This window comes from Panulirus ornatus, chromosome 3 (assembly GCF_036320965.1).
Source record: "Panulirus ornatus isolate Po-2019 chromosome 3, ASM3632096v1, whole genome shotgun sequence".
In the NCBI taxonomy this organism is placed as follows: Eukaryota; Metazoa; Arthropoda; class Malacostraca; order Decapoda; family Palinuridae; genus Panulirus; species Panulirus ornatus.
Window position 1 is genome coordinate 41,490,519 of NC_092226.1, and position 26,185 is coordinate 41,516,703.

General features: G+C 40.8%; 1 protein-coding gene across 1 annotated transcript in view; it reads left to right on the forward strand.

The window, feature by feature from the left end:
• Nucleotides 1-26,185, forward strand: part of LOC139762455 (glutathione hydrolase 7-like) — a 302,740-nt gene that overhangs the window by 211,790 nt on the left and 64,765 nt on the right. The window contains exon 10 of the mRNA XM_071687364.1: nucleotides 8,005-8,158. The gene's annotated coding sequence lies outside the window, so the exon portion shown is untranslated. The remainder of the gene's footprint in view (nucleotides 1-8,004; nucleotides 8,159-26,185) is intronic.

Below are 26,185 nucleotides of genomic sequence, written 5' to 3' on the forward strand. Positions count from 1 at the left end.
GATGTGCTGGAAATGAGATGTTTGAGGACAATGTGTGGTGTGAGGTGGTTTGATCGAGTGAGTAATGTAAGGGTAAGAGAGATGTGTGGAAATAAAAAGAGCGTGGTTGAGAGAGCAGAAGAGGGTGTTTTGAAGTGGTTTGGGCACATGGAGAGAATGAGTGAGGAAAGATTGACCAAGAGGATATATGTGTCGGAGGTGGAGGGAACGAGGAGAAGAGGGAGACCAAATTGGAGGTGGAAAGATGGAGTGAAAAAGATTTTGTGTGATCGGGGACCTGAACATGCAGGAGGGTGAAAGGAGGGCAAGGAATAGAATGAATTGGAGCGATGTGGTATACCGGGGTTGACGTGCTGTCAGTGGATTGAATCAAGGCATGTGAAGCGTCTGGGGTAAACCATGGAAAGCTGTGTAGGCATGTATATTTGCGTGTGTGGACGTATGTATATACATGTGTATGGGTGGGGGGTTGGGCCATTTCTTTCGTCTGTTTCCTTGCGCTACCTCGCAAACGCGGGAGACAGCGACAAAGTATAATAAAATAAATAATATAGTTTTCAAAATTATAGCTCCTCTTCAAGTCCTCTCTCATCTTCACTCTTTTCACTTCTTTACAACATAATCAAGCCAAATCATTACATGGCCACTTTTTCCAAGTGGTGTATCATGTATGTTATTTTCAATATCCTTGTGTGTCTGTATGAAGATAAGATCAAGTACCAAGGGTGAATTGGTACTTCATCCTAATGTGTCCAATGACAAGCTGTTATAGGAAATTTCTCTGTGCACATTCCATGATTCCCTTTCACCATGAGAATACAAATTTCACTAATATATCTCCATGTGTTTGATATCCCCCTGTATCAATACTTTAACTTCTCTGAAAAGTGCTTGATTTACTGCTCCATGAACCATCCTGATTGTTCCTTTATCATTGTCGTTGTGTATTTGTTCCTAATTGTTAAAATTGTTTAAAGGATTATATATAATCAAACACCACTTTGCAGTTCTTTCTTACAGTTACCCTTTCCATTATGTGTTGTCTGAATGGGAAAACAACTACTTTTTCTAGAGGGCTGAACCTCATCCTCCATTATCTTCTCTCTTCATCCTTACTATTATGTACCCATCTTGACAGGAAACATGAAATTGTAAATTTTTTGTAAGTTTTGTTTCCAGAACTTCAACAATATCAGGTGCATTCTTTCCTTATACAATCCTTAAATTTCAACTCTTTACCCTGTATTACAAATTCTTCAGCACTTGTAGTTACATTACTTTAAGACGACTACTACCATTCTCTGACATTCTTAACCTCTCTTTATGATGTGACCATCGGCAACTTAAGGGTAGCATGTTTTGTTAATTGTTTCTTTCCCTACACATCAAGGAATTGGAACTCTATATTCTCATGTCTTTCCCACTAACTATGACGTGGCACATTTCAAAAGACAGGTTTTTCACGTCCTTCAAAATTTGTAAATACTTTCCCTTGTCTTTTCTTTTTCTGTTTCATGATTCTCTATATTTCAGTTAAGGCCTGGCCTTAATGTGGACTTTAGTATGTGACTGGAGCCTTGAAAAAAAATAGGTGAGGATGGTCTATTCTCTTACCTCATTTGTTGTTGTCTCTTTTTTGCCTCTGACTATATTCTTTGCTTTTTTTCCTCTTTTCTTTTGGTCTTTCACAATTTATGGATACTCTGCTGAATTCCACCATATTTTAGGGTTTCTCAGTCTGTCATAGTACCCTCTGGCTCTGATTCCAAATCAGATGTAACCATCGTTGGTCATCCCTTGATTCCTTGATTTTTGTCAATTCATCTTTCCTTTATCACTGAGATTACATCTGGTAATTCTGTTGCCTATAGTTACTTTAGTGAGCATTTCTTCTTAATTTTTTTCCCCTGGTTAACTGATCTTTTTTATTTAAGTGCCACCCACCTTGCATCTAAGTTCATATCAGTTTTCATTCATTACCCTTAGTTTTTCGAGCTTTCTCTATAATCTCCCTTTTTACTAATCAGCACTGATCCTATGTGATCTGCACTCTTTTGAGATTCTCAATTACCTTACCATAAATTTTGCTTAGTTTCTACCTATAGCCTCATTCAGCGCCCTAGGCACCTCCATTTCATTGTCTCCAGATTTCTGTCACACTGCATCAGTCACGTCACCATGCTGTGACTCTGCTGCTCATCCCCAAAAATTGTACCTCCCTCCCTCCTATTTTCATTTATATATGTACTCGTTGTTTTAGTCATTTCTTCTTGTTCAACAGCTTCTAGGGCATCTCAGTATACCTCATGTTTTTCTTGCTGAATAATGTTACAGGGTCAAAATATTGTTTTAGTAAAATTAATTCTAAAATTAAGCTTTGAAATGATTATGTTCAGTATTTATTTTTTTCTCACAATTGTTTGCTGTTTCCCATGTAAGAAAGGTAATGCTAGAAACATAGGTTTCATTTACTCATATCCATTCTCCAGCTGTTATGTGTAATGCACCAAAACCATAGCCCCGTATCCAGATCCAGTCCCCACAGTCCTTTCTGTGGTTTCCTCTGGGTGCTTCATATGCCCTAAGTGCCTTGACAGCACATTGACCTCTTAATACTGTTTCACTCCATTTCACACTATCTTGTGCACTTCTTCCACTCAAAGTCTTTTTCACTCCTTCCTTCCATCTCCAATTTGGTCTTCCCTTCTTGTCTCTTCCACTTCCAACATGTATTTCCTCTTTCTCAACCTCTCCTTATTCATTTTCTTCATATGTCATAACCATATCAGCACACTTTCTTCAGCTCTCTCAGCTGTACTCTTATTATCCCATTGTTCCTTACTAAATCAACCTTCCTCTCACCGTATTTTGTCTTCTTATATTTCATTTCCAACACTTCCACCTTCTTCTATACATTCTCATCTGTAGCCCAAGCTTTTCATCTATACATTACTATTTTACATTCAAACATACCGATTTTTGCCTTTACAGATAGTGACCTCTCTTTCCACCCGTTCTTCACTGCTTCCAGAACTTTCACCCCTTCTTTCACCCTATGACCCATTTCACTTCCATTTCTATGATTCCATTCTCTGCTATGTCCACTCCCAAATATCTGAAATACCACATTTCCTCCAATTTTTTTTTCCATCCAAACCCACACCCCAACTAACCTTTTTCTTTCACAGCCAAACCTAATTATCTTGCCTTTATTTACTCCCAGCTTTCCCCTTTCACACACTTTTCAAACTCAGATACCAACTTCTGCAGCTCCTCACTCAAATCTGACACATGTGCACTGTCATCAGCAAACAACAACCAAATCCACAGGCTCTTGTCAGCCCCTACGTACTGCATACCTGATGCTTTTTCCTCCATATCACCACCACATCCATAACACATTAAACATCACACGCCCCAGTAGTAGGTAGTAGTTTGTGGGCATCTACCAACGAGGGAGGTATATTACCAGTACTGCCTGTCTGGTTAATGGAAGGGTTTGTGATGTCTTCGTAGTAAGTCAGCACTTCATTGGTTCTCAAGTTGCACTCCACTGACCCAGGTAGCTGTCATTTCTTTTAGCCTCACCTACACATGGACTGCTGGTATTATGCCCTCAAACATACAGTCTGTCCTTCTCACACATAAGACTTGACAACAGTTAACTCACATAGCTCATTCTTCATGAGGAACATTAGCTAGAAGCCTCTGCAAGCACTGCACTAGGGTTGCCCTTTGCCAGTGGCCACTTAAGGGTGAAGCACTAAAGCTAGAGACTTTTGCCGTGTTCACCCCCTTGAGGAAATTCCAGGAGGGAACAAGACATATAGACACACTCCTGCTGTAGACCCACCTTCACCTGGAACTTCTCATCATTCTCTTTGCAACTTGCATGCACACATTACTCTCGTGATTAAAAACTCACTGCTTCTAATTGCTTTCCTCCTATACTGTACCTTTGTAACACCTTCCACAAAAGATCTCTGTGCCACCTACAGATCCTACTGTTTCTATTAGTATTTCTCTCTCATTCTTTACAGTAAACACCTGATCCACACATCCTCTGCCACTCATGAAATGACATTATTCCTCCCCAGTCTGATGCTGTGTGCATGCCACCATGCTCCTAACCATAACTCTTCCATTCAGCATTCTAGATACACTGAACAAACTTTAATCTCTGGAATTCAAACACTAACCTTTATGCCCCTTGCCTTTACTCATTGTCACCATACATGCATTCCACCAATCCTCAGGCACCTTACCAAGAACCATACATACTGCACATGAAAAATTCTAACTTACCAATCAACAACACAGCGACACCCTTTTTTTAGAAATTCTCCTGTGATTCTACCCATCCTAGCTGCCTTGCCACATTTCATCATACACACAGCTTTCACCACCTCCTCTCTCTTCACAAAAGTGCTTGCCATGACGTACACTTCTCATACCTCCTTGACCCAAACACCATACAACTGCCACCCAATCTTCAAAAACATTCAACAGTCTTTCAGAGTACTTATTCCATAGTCTGTTCACCTAATCACTGCCTGTTACCACTTCCCTATTTGCCTCATTCACTGATGATCCCATGTTCTCTTGTTTTTCTCACACTACAAACCTCCTTCCAAAACATATTACTCTTCTTGGGGTTTGGTGATACTTGCTTATCCTAACAATCATTTTTCAAGTTTTTCAGCCCCTGTGCTTTCTTTTGGATTTCCATCAACTTTTTCTGGTACATCTCCCAATCACTCTTACTCCTTCCCTGAAGGTACTGCCCATACGTCTCTCAGTTCTCTTTCACATGGCATAGTCTTCTCTTGCACATAACAGCACTGCTTCCCAAAATACCTTTATTTATGTGCATTACACTCTTTAAATGGATGGGTAAGTCAAAAATACCTAAAGCAAATAATCTACCTGATAGAGATTAGGGATTTTCATTTTTAATGAGACAGTTTTGAGTATTATACCAATGAAAAACTACCTTATATACATGCTAGAAATATGAAATACTATAATATACATTCATTTTATGCTTTCCATAATCGAACTGTGGGTATACATGGTCTTGAATCAATGATTAATGTTACACTCTTGGCTTTCTCCTTGATCTTCTGTGAACTGTCATGAATAGTCCATAAAGTAGTTCATCTTGCTCATAGTGTTTAAGCACATCCATTTTAATGTCAGCCGTAATGGTGTTACAGTTCTTAGCACCATTACTACCAGGAGAACTTAAAAGATGACTGGTGGCATGATGCAAGGGGCAAAACAAGTGCAGTGTACAGTAAACTGCAGAACAAAATACTGCATCATTCTGTGACTATAGACTGAATCCACATCATGCATATGCATACCTCTTGCCTGGAGCTGGCAATGTCACACCACTGTGCTGCCAGCCCAGTAATGATCACATTATTCCAAACTTAAGCCTGTATAAAATAAAAAAGGTGTAAATGGCCTGTGCATGTATTTCTAAAGATGGTGAACATCAAGAGGTCCTTTTATTCGTTGCCCACTCCAGCTTCATTTACTCTCTTCTTTAGCTATTCCATGATCAAACTTTCCTGTTATTTTGTTACATAAGTCTCTTTTCTTATCCCTGGGGATAGGGAAAAAGACTACTTCCCACTTATTCCCTGTGTGTTGTAGAAGAAGACTAAAAGGGGAGGAAGCGGGGAGCTGGAAATCCTCCCCTCCAGTTTTAACTTTTCCAAAAGAGAGAACATAGAAGGGGCCAAGTGAGGATTTTCTCTTTAAGGCTCAGTGCTATGTTCTTAACGTTACCTAGCTAATCTTGAAAATGGTGAATATGTATGAAAAAAAAGTTTTTTAGGCTTACATTCACCACCCTCTTCATTTAATTTCCTCTTTTAAGAAAACCTCTACCAATCATAACCATTGCTACCACCAGGTAATGATTAGACATCCCACCAACTGCCTCTCCCAGCATATTCACATCCACGTATCTCTCTTTTGTGCTCTTATCAATTAGTTTATAATCCAGTAATGTCTTTGTACCACATTTCTTACTCACCCTCATATACTTATGTAAGTTCCTCTTTTTAAATCACATATTCTTAATCACCAGTCCTTATTCATCACAACTCCGCAAGCTGTTCACCATCCTTATTCACAGTTTTAGGTACCCATGCCCAGCAGTTATACTCTCTACTGCCACATTACTCTCTTTTGCATTTAAGTCATTCATCATGTGCTCCTAAACTACACACCCCTCTTCATCATTCTTCTCGTGGCCAGGAGCATAAACGCAAATAATCTTCCACATCATTCTGATACACAGTTTCTTGCATTCTTTCACACATTCCCACAATCTCTACTTAAGTAGCAGAACAACCCTTTCCTTAGCTCTGACCCCAACGCTAATTCATCCCCCTTACCCTTGAGCTATGTTTCACTCAGAGCTAGAACATCCAGGTTCCTTTCCTCAAATACAGTATCTTTTCTTTCTTCTCATTCACATACATTCATACACCCAAGTCTGAGCCTTTGAGGAAGATGAACACTCCTCACTTTGTTTATTCGTCTGTTCTATTTTTAGAAATTGAAATTCAAGAACAAGGGTTTTGCAGCTTCCCACTCTTGCCCTCCTAAGTTGCTTTCTATGACATGCAGAGAATATTTGAGTAGTATTCTTCCCCTCATCGTATTATTCCCCAAAATTATATTCTCACCTGTTCATTTTATTCCTTATTTGTTGTCCCTGGGAGAGATTGAGGATATTTTTGATTACTGTTGAACATGAAGAAGAATTTCATTAAGTTAAACAGTATTTCAGTAAAAAAAAAAAAAAAAGGTTTTTGGCCTGATGAATACCATGAACCTGAAATTTCAGTTGTTCTTTAAATACCAGATTTGCTCAAGGAGCTTATTATGCATTATACCTTTCTCAGTAATAGTGCTACCCAGACTCCAGAGGCTCAAGGTTATACTGCGAGTGAAAAGTCACCTTTGATAAGGCTTCATCTTTTGGAGCACAGCCTCATCAGAGAACTTATCACTCTAATGGAGTCTTCATTTCCCTACAATTGGAGGTAATCCAGGGAAATGTATTCCACATTGATATGACTGGATGTGATAGTATGAGAAGAGTATTATAACACTGAATTAATTTTGATTTATTTGCAGTGTGACACTTTTGCTTACAAATTGATTATAGATAAACAAAGATAACTTTATTGCTAGCTGTTTTATTAAAGCTGTTCCATAATGTAAATGCTCAGATGTGCATATTCAGCATCTCATTGAAAATTTCTGTGAATATGCTGAGTTACAAAGCAAAGATTCAGAAACTAAAGAAGTTTGGAGGAGTGTATCCCAATCGCTCATTTTCTGTATCTGGCTGTGATGAAATTTGACTTAGTTTTAACACCAGGTTCTTCAGTAGCATACGTATATATTTGTTCACAAATGTTACGTTGTAGTGTATGTCTCTCTTATGGTTATGCATATGCATTAGGTTGTTTTACTAAATTTTCCATCATAATGAATGTTAGCATGTGCAGGATTCAATTGCTCCATCTGAACTGAGTCTCTGATGCAAACTATAGTTTTAAGTAAGCTAAGGGCACTGAGATTTGTCATTGGAAATCTAACATGTCTCTTGTACCTCAAAAAGTAATTTCTATTATTTCTGGTATTATTATGAAGTTGAATGTAAAAATATCTTGTTCTTAAAAGAAATTATCTTATTTTGGGATTATAATGAATTTGAATGTGAAAAAGTTTTTTGTTCCTCATAAAGTATCTTCTTTTATTTCTGGTATTGTGTGTTAAAAAGGCTTGTTCCCCAAAATAATTTTCTGGCATTGTTATGATATTGTATGTGAAAAAGTCTTGTTCCTCAAAATAATTTTCTGGCATTATAATAGATTTTTACATGAAAAAGTATCTTGTTTCTCAACAATTACTTTCTATTTCTGGCATTAATATAGAGTTGAATGTGAAAATTTAAGCTTGAATATTAATTGGTAGGTGTGTGGACTGAGAATTGTATTGGCCAGCCCAGAGGTTGGAGCAGCGGTGCAGGTAGTGGGACAAATGGTATTTAAAGATAACAACCTGAAACAAGCCATTGAGCAACCTAGGATTACTGTGAAGCCTGGCACCAACCAAGTATTTGTAGAAGGTGGGTTGAATCTACTAATTACTACTAATAACCAATTCTGTTCACTTCCTTTCCCTCCAGTGTGTGTGTAATTTTATTCTATAATTATATAACCCCAGCAGTAATGTACACGAAGCCTCCAGAGAAGTCAGGTTGGTGAATCTTTTAGACAAATTATATAACCTTTCTAATTTAGATCACACTAAACCTCAGGGCTGGGCACAAGAGCAAGTAGTAGAATATATCCTGTGGACAGCAAAAGTTGCTGCTGGTTGCAGAGGTAACAGCAGGTTCCTTGAAGGAGAATTGGACAAATTGTTTGTCAAATGAATATTGAACATATTGCACATGTATGAAAAATAACTCATTCGTTAATTATACCATCTACTGTGAATATCTTGGTAGTTCCTTTGATGTAACAAGTATGATCAGAACCTTGAATTCTTTAGATGAACATAAATGAGTATTGCATTATTTGCTTTCTAAGTTGCTGCAAATGATGTTTTTGGCATCAAGTGATGTTGTCCAAGATAAACTCAAAGCAGACAGTATTTGTTTTAATGAGATGGAATGGGATGGACACTTGAAAATCTTTGAGATACCTAGAAAAGATAGTAACAGGATACTAAAAGGACTTGTCCCTATAATGCTTATGGTCCGGATAAAATGTCACCATATATGCAAAAGATGTTTGGAGATACACTATATAAATCTTTTGAATCAGTATTCAAGCTATCAATGGAGAAAGGCAAAGTGCCATTGGAATGAGAAGGGAGAAAGTGTTATATATGAGAAAGGACACTAGTTACAGGTGCTGAGCTACAGACCAGTCTCATTAACGAGTGTGTTATGTAATTTTCAGGAAAAAAGTATTAGACAGCAAGTAGATGATTTTCTGTGGAGGAAAAATTACCTAAGTAAGCGACAGCTTGGTCTTAGGGAGGGAAGGATGTGTATAATTAACCTCTTAGGGTTTTACAAGAGAATAAGTGGAAGGATACTGGAGGGAGAGAAATTGTGGAAGATTATGTGGAATAGTGTATGCGAGGGAGGCATGTAAGGACAGGGATAAGTGGAGACTCTTCTGCCATGGCCACCACTTGAATGGGTGTCAGATATAAGATAGATAGAAGAGAGTGAGCTCAGTTCTAGATGGAAATGAAGGCTAGGTGGACTGTTTGTATCTGGACTGTCAAAAAGCATTCAACACTGAACTGTATAGGGGGCTAATTAAATACCTGGATCACCAGGCTGGAATAAAGGGAAAACCCCTTCGATGGATTCTTAACAAAGTCTGCTGCAATACCATCTGAATTCCTGGGGATGGAAGAAAAAGAATGCTTCCCATGTATTCCCTGCATGTACTAAAAGGTGACTAAAATGGGAGGGAGCTAACTTAAGAGATTTATCTATTAAAGATCTTTGGATACTTTAACTTGGCTCCAATTGAATATATCTTCTCAAACCCATCCAGATTTATTGATAGAGTTTGAGAAGATATATTGTATTGGATCCAAGTTAAAGTATCCTAGATCTTTAATTGATAAATCCCTTAGTTTGGCAAAGAAATCATTTTTAAAGAGTTAGACCCAAACCTCCCCATGATACCAGAAATCTTTTAGTTACTCCCTTTTACTGACAATTTTACATTACTTCCCAGGTTGCTTAAATCCTTTAATGTAAATGCAGCCTTCAGCAATAATAGTACTATAAAGAATATCTTAATATAAAACTCACCAGAAAATTCTGGGGGCCTTTTACTGATAATTTTACGTTACTCCCCATGTCAGTTAAATCTTTTAATGTCAATGTAGCCTTCAACAATGTCAGTACAATAAAAAATATCGTAATCAAAAGCTTGCCAGAAAATTCTGCCGGCTGTGTTTACAATCTCTTGTAAAACCCGTAATATATTTTATGTTAGGCAGACTGGTAAGGATCTTTATGTCAGACTTTAGCAACATAATTATAAGAACAGGACAAGAATCAAATTCTCTTTTTAGTCATGTTAAGAATTATGACCATTGTACTGACTGGAGTAACAACAATTCAGTTATTAACTGAAACTTCTTTACCACTTTGAACATCATTGAATCTTATATTATTAAATACACAATTCTAAAGAATTGTAACATTGATATTAGTGAAGTTATATACAAACTGGATAGCTTTGTTGTAGGCAAAATTTTTAGACAGTCCCCTCTCCTGTCCACATGATAATGAAAAAAAATGATGATAGGCATGATGTCAGACCCAAACACTGCCATCCGATAATGCTTGTTTACCAATGGGATCATAGCTACATCTCATATTGTTTATCAACTGACTGTTATACATCTTCTATCTCATTCTTGTATCTCCCCTGACACTGTGATCATTACATGAAAGTGCACTTGAGAACTTATCATGTTTCATTTTCCTCGTGGTTATATACATATACTAGATCACACACACTATTATGACCTCTTGCAATATAAGGGACATATATGTCAGAAGTGGAGGGGTTATTCTTTGATCAAGTGTTTGCATACCAGAAGCTAAATCAATCCATCATATCATTCATAGTTAAGAAGTACCTTTATACCACATGTAATTAACTATTTGCACAGTATGGGAAGAGAGTTCTACATTCATGGGGATCCATCTCCTGAACTACCTATGCCATCACTTAGCTTTTAAACCTTTGTAAACTTCCAGCATACACTGTCACATTGGTCATTTTATTCCACCCATCTACCATTCTAACACTACACCATTACTTCTTACCAACCTTTCTATCCAGCTTTTTACCCAGCTTTTTGTTATGGCCTCTTGTTACTTTGTTGCTGTATTTCGTGAAGAAGTGTTACTAATCAATATCATCCAGCTGATTTAGAAACTTGAAGGCTATTATCAGGTTCCCCCTCTTCTCTCCTTTCCTATATGTGTTATAGTGATTCCATTGAAAGCTGATCAATTAAAATCTCTTTCTCCAGGACACGCTAAATCACAAATCCAGTACACCTAGAACCATATTGTTCCTTCCTAGTCCGATGCTTTGCACATGCCACCACCCTCCCAATCACCACACTCCTATACAGCTTGCTTGATACACTCAGCAAACCTATACCTCTGTAAATCAAACTTTCACTTTTGTACCCCTTGCCATTAGAAAAAGGTACTGCGCAGGCATTCAACCCATTCTCAGGCACTGGAGCTTGAGCCAAACATATAATGAATATCCAAACTAAAAAGGCTTGGCGCTGTCATCCCCATCTTCAGAAATTTAACTACTATTCCGTTCACTCCAGCCCCACTTCATCTCATGCAAGGCTTTCACCACGTCTTCTCTTTTCACCAAACTACTTGCTATGACTCTTTATTTGTATACCTCTACAACCAAAACACCTACATCTGCCACCCTTTCCTCTAACACATTCAACATTCCATAGAAATAATCAATCCATTTCCATTTCATATCTTCTTTGCCCGTTACTCTTTCCCCTGTACTTTTTAGGTGAATGCAAGAGTTTTGGAGAGAGAGGCAAGTATGCAATCTGTTGTGGATGAGAGTGCCTGGGAAGTGAGTCAGTTGTTGTTTGCTGATAATACAGCTCTGGTAGCTGATTTGGGTGAGAAACTGCACAGGTTGGTGACTGAGTTTGGTAAAGTGTGTGAAAGGAGAAAGTTGAGAGTAAATGTGAATAATAGCAAGGTTATTAGGTTCAGTAGGGTTCAGGGACAAGTTAATTAGGAGGTAAGTTTGAATGGAGAAAAACTGGAGGAAGTGAAATGTAGATACCTGGCAGTGGACTTAGCAGCGGATGGAACCATGGAAGTGAGTCACAGGGTGGGGGAGGGGGGGGGAAGGTTCTGGGAGAATTGAAGAATGTGTGGAAGGCGAGAACATTATCTCGGAGCAAAAATGGGTATGTTTGAAGGAATAGTGGTTCCAGCAATGTTGTATGGTTGCAAAGCATGGGTTCTTGATCGGTTTGTATGGAGGAGGGTGTATGTGTTGAAAGTGAAATGTTTTAGGACAATGTGTGGTGTGAGGTGGTTTGATCGAGTGATTGATATAGGGTAAGGAAGATGTGTGGTAATAAAAAGTGTGGTTCAGAGAGCAGAGGAGGGTGTGAGGATAGATTGACAAAGAGGATATATATTAGAGATGGAAGGAAAAAGGAGAAGCAGGAGACCAAATTGGAGATGGAAGGATGGAGTGAAAAAGATTTTGAACAATCGGGACCTGAACATGAAGAAGGGTGAAAGGCGTGCAAGGAATAGAGTGAATTAGAACAATGTGGTATACCGGGGTCACTGTACTGTTGGTGGCCTGAACCAGGGCATGTGAAGCATCAGGGGTAAACCATGGAAAGGTCTGTGGGGTCTTTATGTGGAAAGGGAGCTGTGGTTTTGGTGCATTACACATGACAGCTACAGATTGAGTGTGAGTGAATATGGCCTTTTTTTGTCTTTTCCTGGCACTACCTTGCTCTGGGGGGTGGTTATTTCCTGTGTGGCTGGGTGGTGATGGGAATGGATGAAGGCACCAAATATGATAAATACATGAGTATATGTTTCTGGGAATGTCTTGGGAGTAATGTCAGGGGTTAGTGAGAGGACAAGAGCAAGGGAAGGAGTAGCAGTACTCCTGAAACAGGAGTTGTGGGAGTATGTGATAGAATGTAAGAAAGTAAATTCTCGATTAATATGGGTAAAACTGAAAGTTGATGGAGAGAGATGGGTGATTATTGGTGCATATGCACCTGGGCATGAGAAGAAAGATCATGAGAGGCAAGTGTTTTGGGAGCAGCTGAATGAGTGTGTTAGTGGTTTTGATGCACGAGACCAGGTTATAGTGATGGGTGATTTGAATGCAAAGGTGAGTAATGTGGCAGTTGAGGGAATAATTGGTATACATGGGGTGTTCAGTGTTGTAAGTGGAAATGGTGAAGAGCTTGTAGATTTATGTGCTGAAAAAGGACTGGTGATTGGGAATACCTGGTTTAAAAAGCGAGATATACATAAGTATACGTATGTAAGTAGGAGAGATGGCCAGAGAGCGTTATTGGATTACGTGTTAATTGACAGGTGCGCGAAAGAGAGACTTTTGGATGTTAATGTGCTGACAGGTGCAACTGGAGGGATGTCTGATCATTATCTTGTGGAGACTAAGGTGCAGATTTGTATGGGTTTTCAGAAAAGAAGAGTGAATGTTGGGGTGAAGAGGGTGGTGAGAGTAAGTGAGCTTGGGAAGGAGACTTGTGTGAGGAAGTACCAGGAGAGACTGAGTACAGAATGGAAAAAGGTGAGAACAATGGAAGTGAGGGGAGTGGGGGAGGAATGGGATGTATTTAGGGAATCAGTGATGGATTGCGCAAAAGATGCTTGTGGCATGAGAAGAGTGGGAGGTGGGTTGATTAGAAAGGGTAGTGAGTGGTGGGATGAAGAAGTAAGAGTATTAGTGAAAGAGAAGAGAGAGGCATTTGGACGATTTTTGCAGGGAAAAAATGCAATTGAGTGGGAGATATATAAAAAAAAGAAATAGGAGGTCAAGAGAAAGGTGCAAGAGGTGAAAAAGAGGGCAAATGAGAGTTGGGGTGAGAGAGTATCATTAAATTTTAGGAAAAATAAAAAGATGTTTTGGAAGGAGGTAAATAGAGTGCGTAAGACAAGGGAGCAAATGGGAACTTCAGTGAAGGGCGCAAATGGGGAGGTGATAACAAGTAGTGGTGGTGTGAGAAAGAGATGGAGTGAATATTTTGAATTTTTGTTGAATGTGTTTGATGTTAGAGTGGCAGATATAGGGTGTTTTGGTCTTGGTTGTGTGCAAAGTGAGAGGGTTAGGGAAAATGATTTGGTAAACAGAGAAGAGGTAGTAAAAGCTTTGCGGAAGATGAAAGCCGGCAAGGCAGCAGGTTTGGATGGTATTGCAGTGGAATTTATTAAAAAAGAGGGTGACTGTATTATTGACTGGTTGGTAAGGTTATATAATGTATGTATGACTCATGGTGAGGTGCCTGAGGCTTGTCGGAATGCGTGCATAGTGCCATTGTACAAAGGCAAAGGGGATAAGAGTGAGTGCTCAAATTTCAGAGGTATAAGTTTGTTGAGTATTCCTGGTAAATTATATGGGAGGGTATTGATTGAGAGGGTGAAGGCATGTACAGAGCATCAGATTGGGGAAGAGCAGTGTGGTTTCAGAAGTGGTAGAGGATGTGTGGATCAGGTGTTTGCTTTGAAGAATGTATACGAGAAATACTTAGAAAAGCAAATGGATTTGTATGTAGCATTTATGGATCTGGAGAAGGCATATGATAGAGTTGATAGAGATGCTCTGTGGAAGGTATTAAGAATATATGGTGTTGGAGGAAAGTTGTTAGAAGCAGTGAAAAGTTTTTATCAAGGATGTAAGGCATGTGTACGTGTAGAAAGAGAGGAAAGTGATTGGTTCTCAGTGAATGTAGGTTTGCGGCAGGGGTGTGTGATGTCTCCATGGTTGTTTAATTTGATTATGGATGGGGTTGTTAGGGAGGTGAATGCAAGAGTTTTGAAAAGAGGGGCAAGTATGAAGTCTGTTGTGGATGAGAGAACTTGGGAAGTGAGTCAGTTGTTGTTCACTGATGATACAGCGCTGGTGGCTGATTCATGTGAGAAACTGCAGAAGCTGGTGACTGAGTTTGGTAAAGTGTGTGAGAGAAGAAAGTTAAGAGTAAATGTGAATAAGAGCAAGGTTATTAGGTACAGTAGGGTTGAGGGTCAAGTCAATTGGGAGGTAAGTTTGAATGGAGAAAAACTGGAGGAAGTAAAATGTTTTAGATATCTGGGAGTGGATCTGGCAGCAGATGGAACCATGGAAGCGGAAGTGGATCATAGGTGGGGGAGGGGGCAAAAATCCTGGGAGCCTTGAAGAATGTGTGGAAGTCGAGAACATTATCTCTGAAAGCAAAAATGGGTATGTTTGAAGGAATAGTGGTTCCAACAATTTGGATAGAGTTGTGCGCAAGAGGGTGGATGTGCTGGAAATGAGATGTTTGAGGACAATGTGTGGTGTGAGGTGGTTTGATCGAGTAAGTAACGTAAGGGTAAGAGAGATGTGTGGAAATAAAAAGAGCGTGGTTGAGAGAGCAGAAGGTGTTTTGAAATGGTTTGGGCACATGGAGAGAATGAGTAAGGAAAGATTGACCAAGAGGATATATGTGTCGGAGGTGGAGGGAACGAGGAGAAGTGGGAGACCAAATTGGAGGTGGAAAGATGGAGTGAAAAAGATTTTGTGTGATCGGGGCCTGAACATGCAGGAGGGTGAAAGGAGGGCAAGGAATAGAGTGAATTGGATGGATGTGGTATACCGGGGTTGACGTGCTGTCAGTGGATTGAATCAGGGCATGTGAAGCGTCTGGGGTAAACCATGGAAAGCTGTTTAGGTATGTATATTTCCGTGTGTGGACGTGTATGTATATACATGTGTATGGGGGGTGGGTTGGGCCATTTCTTTCGTCTGTTTCCTTGCGCTACCTCGCTAACGCAGAAGACAGCGACAAAGCAAAAAAAAAAAAAAAAAAAAAATTTTATGTCTATGTATGTTTATGTATACATTGATATGTGTGTATGTATATATGCATGTATTTATTCATTTATTAATTTTGCTTTGTCGCTGTCTCCCGCATTAGCGAGGTAGCGCAAGGAAACAGAAGAAAGAATGGCCCAACCCACCCACATACACATGTATATACATACACGTCCACACACGCAAATATACATACCTATACATCTCAATGTACACATATATATACACACACCGACATATACATATATACACATGTACATAATTCAAACTGTCTGGCTTTATTTGTTCCCATCGCCACCTCGCCACACATGGAATAACAACCCCCTCATGTGCGCGAGGTAGCGCTAGGAAAAGACACCAAAGGCCCCATTCGTTCCCACTCATTCTCTAGCTGTCATGTAATAATGCACCGAAACCACAGCTACCTTTCCACATCCAGACCCCACACAACTTTCCATGGTTTACCCCACACGCTTTACATGCCCTGGTTCAATCCATTGACAGCACGTTGACCCCAGTATACCACATCGTTCCAATTCACTCTATTCCTTGCACGCCTTTCACCCTCCTGCATGTTCAGGCCCTGATCACTCAAAATCTTTTTTACTCCATCTTACCACCTCCAATTTGGTCTCCCACTTCTCGTTCCCTCCACCTCTGACACATATATCCTCTTGGTCAATCTTTCCTCTCTCATTCTCTCCATGTGACCAAATCATTTCAAAACACCCTCTTCTGCTCTCTCAACCACACTCCTTTTATTTTCACACATCTCTCTTACCCTTACATTACTTACTCGATCAAACCACCTCACACCACACATTGTCCTCAAACATCTCATTTCCAGCACATCCACCCTCCTGCGCACAACTCTATCCATAGCCCATGCCTCGCAACCATACAACATTGTTGGAACCACTATTCCTTCAAACATACCCATTTTTGCTTTCCGAGATAATGTTCTCGACTTCCAAACATTCTTCAAGGCTCCCAGAATTTTCACCCCCTCCCCCACCCTATGATTCACTTCCACTTCCATGGTTCCATCCGCTGCCAGATCCACTCCCAGATATCTAAAACACTTTACTTCCTCCATTTTTTCTCCATTCAAACTTACCTCCCAATTGATTTGACCCTCAACCCTACTGTACCTAATAACCTTGCTCTTATTCACATTTACTCTTAACTTTCTTCTTTCACACACTACCAAACTCAGTCACCAGCTTCTGCAGTTTCTTACATGAATCAGCCACCAGCGCTGTATCATCAGCGAACAACCACTGACTCACTTCCCAAGCTCTCTCATCCACAACAGACTGCATACTTGCCCCTCTTTCCAAAACTCTTGCATTCACCTCCCTAACAACCCCATCCATAATCAAATTAAACAACCATGGAGACATCACACACCCCTGCCGCAAACCTACATTCACTGAGAACCAATCACTTTCCTCTCTTCCTGCATGTACACATGCCTTACATCCTCAATAAAAACTTTTCACTGCTTCTAACAACTTGCCTCCCACACCATATATTCTTAAGACCTTCCACAGAGCATCTCTATCAACTCTATCATATGCCTTCTCCAGATCCATAAATTCTACATACAAATCCATTTGGTTTTCTAAGTATTTCTCACATACATTCTTCAAAGTAAACACCTGATCCACCCATCCTCTACCACTTTTGAAACCACACTGCTCTTTTCCAGTCTGATGCTCTGTACATGCCTTCACCCTCTCAATCAATACCCTCCCATATAATTTACCAGGAATACTCAACAAACTTATACCTCTATAATTTGAGCACTCACTCTTATCCCCTTTGCCTTTGTACAATGGCACTATGCAAGCATTCCGCCAATCCTCAGGCACCTCACCATGAATCATACATACATTAAATAACCTTACCAACCAGTCAACAAGACAGTCACACCCTTTTTTAATAAATTCCACTGCAATACCATCCAAACCTGCAGCCTTGCTGGCTTTCATTTTCCGTAAAGCTTTTACTACCTCTTCTCTATTTACCAAATCATTTTCCCTAACCCTCTCACTTTGCACACCACCTCGACCAAAACACCCTATATCTGCCACTCTATCATCAAACACATTCAACAAACCTTCAAAATACTCACTCCATCTCCTTCTCACATCACCACTACTTGTTATCACCTCCCCATTAGCCCCCATCACTTAAGTTCCCATTTGCTCCCTTGTCTTATGCACTCTATTTACCTCCTTCCAAAACATCTTTTTCTTCTCCCTAAAATTTAATGATACTCTCTCACCCCAACTCTCATTTGCCCTCTTTTTCACCTCTTGCACCTTTCTCTTGACCTCCTGCCTCTTTCTTTTATACCTCTCCCACTCATTTGCATTATTTCCCTGCAAAATCGTCCAAATGCCTCTCTCTTCTCTTTCACTAATAATCTAACTTCTTCATCCCACCACTCACTACCTATTCTAATCAACCCACCTCCCACGCTTCTCATGCCACAAGCATCTTTAGCGCAAGCCATCACTGCTTCCCTAAATACATCCCATTCCTTCCCCACTCCCCTTACCTCCTTTGTTCTCACCTTTCTCCATTCTGTACTCAGTCTCTCCTGGTACTTCCTCACACAAGTCTCCTTCCCAAGCTCACTTACTCTCACCACTCTCTTCACCCCAACATTCTCTCCTTTTCTGAAAACCCCCACAAATCTTCACCTTCGCCTCCACAAGATAATGATCAGACATCCCTCCAGTTGCATCTCTCAGCACATTAACATCCAAAAGTCTCTCTTTCATGCGTCTATCAATTAACACGTAATCCAATAACGCTCTCTGGCCATCTCTCCTTCTTACATACGTATACTTATGTATATCTCACTTTTTAAGCCAGGTATTCCCAATCACCAGTCCTTTTTCAGCACATAAATCTACAAGCTCTTCACCATTTCCATTTACAACACTGAACACTCCATGTATACCAATTATTCCCTCAACTGCCACATTACTCACCTTTGCATTCAAATCACCCATCACTATAACCCAGTCTTTTGCATCAAAGCCACTAACACACTCATTCAGCTGTTCCCAAAACACTTGCCTCTCATGATCATTCTTCTCATGCCCAGGTGCATAAGCACCAATAATCACCCATCTCTCTCCATCAACTTTCAGTTTTACCCATATCAATCTAGAATTTACTTCCTTACACTCTATCACATACTCCCACAACTCCTGATTCAGGAGTAGTGCTACTCCTTCCCTTGCTCTTGTCCTCTCACTAACCCCTGACTTTACTCCCAAGACATTCCCAAACCACTCTTCCCCTTTACCCTTGAGCTTCGTTTGACTCAGAGCCAAAACATCCAGGTTCCTTTCCTCAAACATACTACATATCTCTCCTTTTTTGTCATCTTGGTTACATCCACACACATTTAGACACCCCAATCTGAGCCTTCGAGGAGGATGAGCACTCCTCGCGTAGCTCCTTCTTCTGTTTCCCCTCTTAGAAAGTTAAAATACAAGGAGGGGAGGGTTTCTGGCCCCCCCGCTCCTGTCCCCTTTAGTTGCCTTCTACGGCATGTGAGGAATGCGTGGGAAGTCTTCTTTCTCCCCTATCCCCAGGGAATATGCATGTATGGGCATTTATGTATATGTATGTGTATAAGAGTGGTTGGGCCATTCTTTGTCTGTTTCCTTGCACTACCTCGCTGATGCGGGAAGCAGTGATTAAGTATGATAAAAATAGAATAAAATATATATATATATCCAATTCACTCTATTCCTTGCCCGCCTTTCACCCTCCTGCATGTTCAAGCCCCAATCACTCAAAATGTTTTACACTCCATCTTTCCACCTCCAATTTGGTCTCCCACTTCTCCTCGTTCCCTCCACCTCTGACACATATATCCTCTTGGTCAATCTTTCCTCACTCATTCTCTCCATGTGCCCAAACCATTTCAAAACACCCTCTTCTGCTCGCTCAACCACACTCCTTTTATTTTCACACATCTCTCTTACCCTTACATTACTTACTCGATCAAACCACCTCACACCACATATTGTCCTCAAACATCTCATTTCCAGCACATCCACCCTCCTGCGCACAACTCTATCCATAGCCCACGCCTCACAACCTTACAGCATTGTTGGAACCACTATTCCTTCAAACATACCCATTTTTGCTTTCCGAGATAATGTTCTCGACTTCCACACATTCTTCAAGGCTCCCAGGATTTTCGCCCCCTCCCCACCCTATGATTCACTTCAACTTCCATGGTTCCATCCCCTGCCAGATCCACTCCCAGATATCTAAAACACTTTACTTCCTCCAGTTTTTCTCCATTCAAACTTACCTCCCAATTGACTTGACCCTCAACCCTACTGTACCTAATAACCTTGCTCTTATTCACATTTACTCTTAACTTTCTTCTTTCACACACTTTACCAAACTCAGTCACCACCTTCTGCAGTTTCTCACATGAATCAGCCTGCCAGGGCTGTATCATCAGTGAAGAACTGACTTACTTCCCAAGCTCTCTCATCCCCAACAGACTGCATACTTGCCCCTCTTTCCAAAACTCTTGCATTCACCTCCTTAACAGCCCCATCCATAAACAAATTAAACAACCATGGAGACAGCACACACCCCTGCCGCATACCTACATTCACTCAGAACCAATCACTTTCCTCTCTTCCTACACGCACACATGCCTTACATCCTCGATAAAAACTTTCGCTGCTTCTAACAACTTGCCTCCCACACCATATATTCTTAGTACCTTCCACAGAGCATCTCTATCAACTCTATCATATGCCTTCTCCAGATCCATAAATGCTACATACAAATCCATTTGCTTTTCTAAGTATTTCTCACATACATTCTTCAAAGAAAACACCTGATCCACACATCCTCTACCACTTCTAAAACCACACTGCTCTTCCCCAATCTGATGCTCTGTACATGCCTTCACCCTCTCAATCAATATCCTCCCATATAATTTCCCAGGAATACTCAACAAACTTATACCTCTGTAATTTGAGCACTCACTCTTATCCCCTTTGCCTTTGTACAATGGCACTATGCACGCATTCCGCCAGTCCTCAGGCACCTCACCATAAATCATACACACATTAAACAACCTTACCAACCAGTCAACAATACAGTCACCCCCTTTTTTAATAAATTCCACTGCAATACCATCCAAACCTGCTGCCTTGCCGGCTTTCATCTTCCGCAAAGCTTTTATCAAATCATTTTCCCTAACCCTCTCACTTTGCGTACCACCTCAACCAAGACACCCTATATCTGCCACTCTATCATCAAACACATTCAGCAAACCTTCAAAATACTCTTTACATCTTCTCACATCACCACTACTTGTTATCACCTCCCCATTAGCCCCCTTCACTGAAGTTCCCATTTGTTTCCTTGTCTTACGCACTCTATTTACCTCTTTCCAAAACATCTTTTTATCTCCCTAAAATTTAATGATACTCTCTCACCCCAACTCTCATTTGCCCTCTTTTTCACCTCTTATACCTTTCTCTTGACCTCCTGCCTCTTTCTTTTATACATCTCCCACTCATTTGCATTTTTTCCCTGCAAAAATTGTCGAAATGCCTCTCTCTTCTCTTTCACTAATAATCTTATTTCTTCATCCCACCACTCACTACCCTTCTCTAATCAACCCACCTCTCACGCTTCTCATGCCACAGGCACCTTTTGCGCAAGCCAACACTGCTTCTCTAGATACATCCCATTCCTCCCCCACTCCCCTTACCTCCTTTGTTCTCACCTTTTTCCATTCTGTACTAAGTCTCTCCTGGTACTCTCCTGGTACTTCCTCACACAAGTCTCCTTCCCAAGCTCACTTACTCTCACCACTCTCTTCACCCCAACATTCTCTCTTCTTTTCTGAAAACCCCTACAAATCTTCACCTTCGCCTCCACAAGATAATGATCAGACATCCCTCCAGTTGCACCTCTCAGCAAGTATTTCTCACATACACTCTTCAAAGCAAACACCTGATCCACACATCCTCTACCACTTCTGAAACCACACTGCACTTCCTCAATCTTATGCTCTGTACATGCCTTCGCCCTCTCAGTCATTACCCTCCCATGTAATTTCCCAGGAATACTCAACAAACTTATACCTCCGTAATTTGAGCACTCACTTTTATCCCCTTTCCCTTTGTACAATGGCACTATGCAAGCATTCCTTCAATCCTCAGGCACCTCACCATGAGTCATACATACATTAAATAACCTTATCAACCAGTCAACAATACAGTCACCCCCTTTTTTTAATAAATTTCACTGCAATATCATCCAAACCTGCTGCCTTGCTGGCTTTCATCTTCCGCAAAGCTTTTACTACAACTTCTCTGTTTACCAAATCATTCTCCCTAACCCTCACACTATTCACACCACCTCAACCAAAACACCCTATATCTGCCACTCTGTAATCAAACACTTTCAGCAAACCTTCAAAATATTCTCTCCATCTCCTTCTCACATCACCACTACATGTTATCACCTTCCATTAGCCCCCTTCACTGAAGTTCCCATTTGCTCCCTTGTCTTACGCACTTTATTTACCTCCTTCCAAAACATCTTTTTATTCTCCCTGAAATTTAATGATACTCTCTCACCCCAACTCTCATTTGCCCACTTTTTCATCTCTTGCACCCTTCTCTTGACCTCCTGCCTCTTTCTTTTATGCATCTCCGACTCGTTTGCATTATTTCCCTGCAAAAATCGCCGAAATGCCTCTCTCTTCTCTTTCACTAATAATCTTACTTCTTCATCCCACCATTCACTACCCTTTCTAATCTGCCCACCTCCCACGCTTCTCATGCCACAAGCATCTTTTGCGCAAGCCATTACTGCTTCCCTGAATACATCACATTCCTCCCCCACTCCCCTTACCTCCTTTGTTCTCACCTTTTTCCATTCTGTACTTAGTCTCTCCTTCACACAAGTCTCCTTCCCAAGCTCACTTACTCTCACCACTCTCTTCACCCCAACATTTCTCTTTTCTGAAAACCTCTACAAATCTTCACCTTCGCCTCCACAAGATAATGATCAGACATCCCTCCAGTTGCACCTCTCAGCACATTAACATCCAAAAGTCTCTCTTTTGCGCGCCTGTCAATTAACACGTAATCCAATAACACTCATTGGCCATCTCTCTTACTTACATACATATACGTATACGTATAAATGTAGAGTTATGTATATATAGCAGAAGAGGTGGTAAAAGCTTTGCGGAAGATGAAAGCCGGCAAGGCAGCAGGTTTGGATGGTATTGCAGTGGAATTTATTAAAAAAGGGGGTGACTGTATTATTGACTGGTTGGTAAGGTTATTTAATGTATGTATGACTCATGGTGAGATGCCTGGGGATTGGCGGAATGTGTGCATAGTGCCATTGTACAAAGGCAAAGGGGATAAGAGTGAGTGCTCAAATTACAGAGGTATAAGTTTGTTGAGTATTCCTGGTAAATTATATGGGAGGGTATTGATTGAGAGGGTGAAGACATGTACAGAGCATCAGATTGGGGAAGAGCAGTGTGGTTTCAGAAGTGGTAGAGGATGTGTGGATCAGGTGTTTGCTTTGAATAATGTATGTGAGAAATACATAGAAAAGCAAATGGATTTGTATGTAGCATTTATGGATCTGGAGAAGGCATATGATAGAGTTGATAGAGATGCTCTGTGGAAGGTATTAAGAATATATGGTGTGGGAGGAAAGTTGTTAGAAGCAGTGAAAAGTTTTTATAGAGGATGTAAGGCATGTTCACGTGTGGGAAGAGAGGAAAGTGATTGGTTGTCAGTGAATGTAGGTTTGCGGCAGGGGTGTGTGATGTCTCCATGGTTGTTTAATTTGTTTATGGATGGGGTTGTTAGGGAGGTGAATGCAAGAGTTTTGGAAAGAGGGGCAAGTATGAAGTCTGTTGGGGATGAGAGAGCTTGGGAAGTGAGTCAGTTGTTGTTCGCTGATGATACAGCGCTGGTGGCTGATTCATGTGAGAAACTGCAGAAGCTGGTGACTGAGTTTGGTAAAGTGTGTGAAAGAAGAAAGTTAAGAGTAAATGTGAATAAGAGCAAGGTTATTAGGTACAGTAGGGTTGAGGGTCAAGTCAATTGGGAGGCAAGTTTGATTGGAGAAAAACTGGAGAAAGTAAAGTGTTTTAGATATCTGGGAGTGGATCTGGCAGCGGATGGAACCATGGAAGCGGAAGTGGATCATAGGGTGGAGGAGGGGGCGAAAATCCTGGGAGCCTTGAAGAATGTGTGGAAGTCGAGAACATTATCTCGGAAAGCAAAAATGGGTATGTTCGAAGGAATAGTGGTTCCAACAATGTTGTATGGTTGCGAGGTGTGGGCTATGGATAGAGTTGTGCGCAGGAGGATGGATGTGCTGGAAATGAGATGTTTGAGGACAATGTGTGGTGTGAGGTGGTTTGATCGAGTAAGTAACGTAAGGGTAAGAGAGATGTGTGGAAATAAAAAGAGCGTGGTTGAGAGAGCAGAAGAGGATGTTTTGAAATGGTTTGGGCACATGGAGAGAATGAGTGAGGAAAGATTAACCAAGAGGATATATGTGTCGGAGGTGGAGGGAACGAGGAGAAGTGGGAGACCAAATTGGAGGTGGAAAGTTGGAGTGAAAAAGATTTTGTGTGATCGGGGCCTGAACATGCAGGAGGGTGAAAGGAGGGCAAGGAATAGAGTGAATTGGATCGATGTGGTATACCGGGGTTGACATGCTGTCAGTGGATTCAATCAGGGCATGTGAAGCGTATGGGGTAAACCATGGAAAGCTGTGTAGGTATGTATATTTGCATGTGTGGACGTATGTATATACATGTGTATGGGTGTGGGTTGGGCCATTTCTTTCGTCTGTTTCCTTGCGCTACCTCGCAAACGCGGGAGACAGCGACGAAGCAAAAATATATATATATGTGTGTGTGTGTGTGTGGGCGTTTATATATGCACACGTGTATGTTGGTGGGCTGGGCCATTCTTTCGTCTGTTTTCTTGTGCTAATGCGGGAGACAGCGACAAAGTATAATAAGAAATATAATATAAAATTGATTGAGAGGGTGATGGCATGTATATAGCATCAGATTGGGGAAGAGCAGTTTGGTTTCAGAAGTGGTAGAGGAATATGTGAATCAGATGTTTGCTTTGAAGAATGTATTTGAGAAATACTTAGAAAAACAAATGGATTTGTATGTAGCATTTATGGATCTGGAGAAGTCATATGATAGAGTTGTTAGAAGTGCTCTGTTGAAGGTATTAAGAGTATATGGTGTCGGAGGTAAGTTGCGAGAGGCAGTGAAAAGTTTTTATCGAGGATGGACGGCCTATGTACGAGTAGGAAGAGGGGAAAGTGATTGGTTCCCTGTGAATGTCGGTTAGTGGTTGTTTAATTTGTTTATTGATGGGGTTGTTAGGGGAGGTGAATGCAAGAGTTTTGCAGAGAGGGGCAAGCATGCAGTCTGTTGTGGATAAGAGGGCTTGGGAAGTGTCAGTTGTTGTTCGCTGATGATTCAGCGCTGGTGGCTGATCCGGGTGAGGAACTGCAGAAGCAGGTGACTGAGTTTAGTAAAGTGTGTGAAAGAAGAAAGGTGAGAGTAAATGTGAATAAGATCAAGGTTATTAGATTCAGTAGGTTTGAAGGACAAGTCAATCGGGAGGTAATTTTGAATGGAGAAAAACTGGAGGAAGCGAAGTGTTTTACATATCTGGATTTAGCTGCGGATGGACCCATGGAAGTGGAAATTAGTCACAGAGTGGGGGAGGGGGCGAAGGCTAGAACATTATCTCGGAGATCAAAAATGGGTATGTTTGAAGGAATAGCGGTTCCAACAATGTTATATGGTTGCGAGTCATGGGCTATAGATAGAGTTGTGTGGAGGAGGGTGGATTTGTTGGAAATGAAGTTTAAGGACAATATGCGGTATGAGGTGGTCTGATTGAGTAAGTAATGAAAGGGTAAGAGACATTTGTGGTAATAAAAAGAGTGTGGTTGAGAGAGCAAAAAAGGGTGTATTGAAATGGTTTGGTCACAATGAGAGGATGACAAAGAGGATATATGTGTCAGAGGTGGAAGGAACGAGAAGCGGGAGACCAAATTGGAGGTGGAAGGATGGAGTGAAAAAGATTTTTTAGTGATCGGGGCCTGAACATACAGGAGGGTGAAAGGTGTGCAAGGAAAAGAGTGAATTTTTAATTATGTAGTATACCAGGGTCGAAATGCTGTCAGTGGATTGAACCAGGGCATGTGAAGTGTTTAGGGTAAACCATGGAAAGTCTTGTGGGGCCTGGATGTGGAAAGGGAGCTGTGGTTTCGGTGCATTACACATGACAGCTAGAGATTGAGTGTGAAGGAATGTTGCCTTTGTTGTTTTTTCCAAGCACTACCATGTGTGCATGCGGGGGGAGGGAGATGCCATTTGATGTGTGGTGGGATGGCAATGGGAATGGATGAAGGCA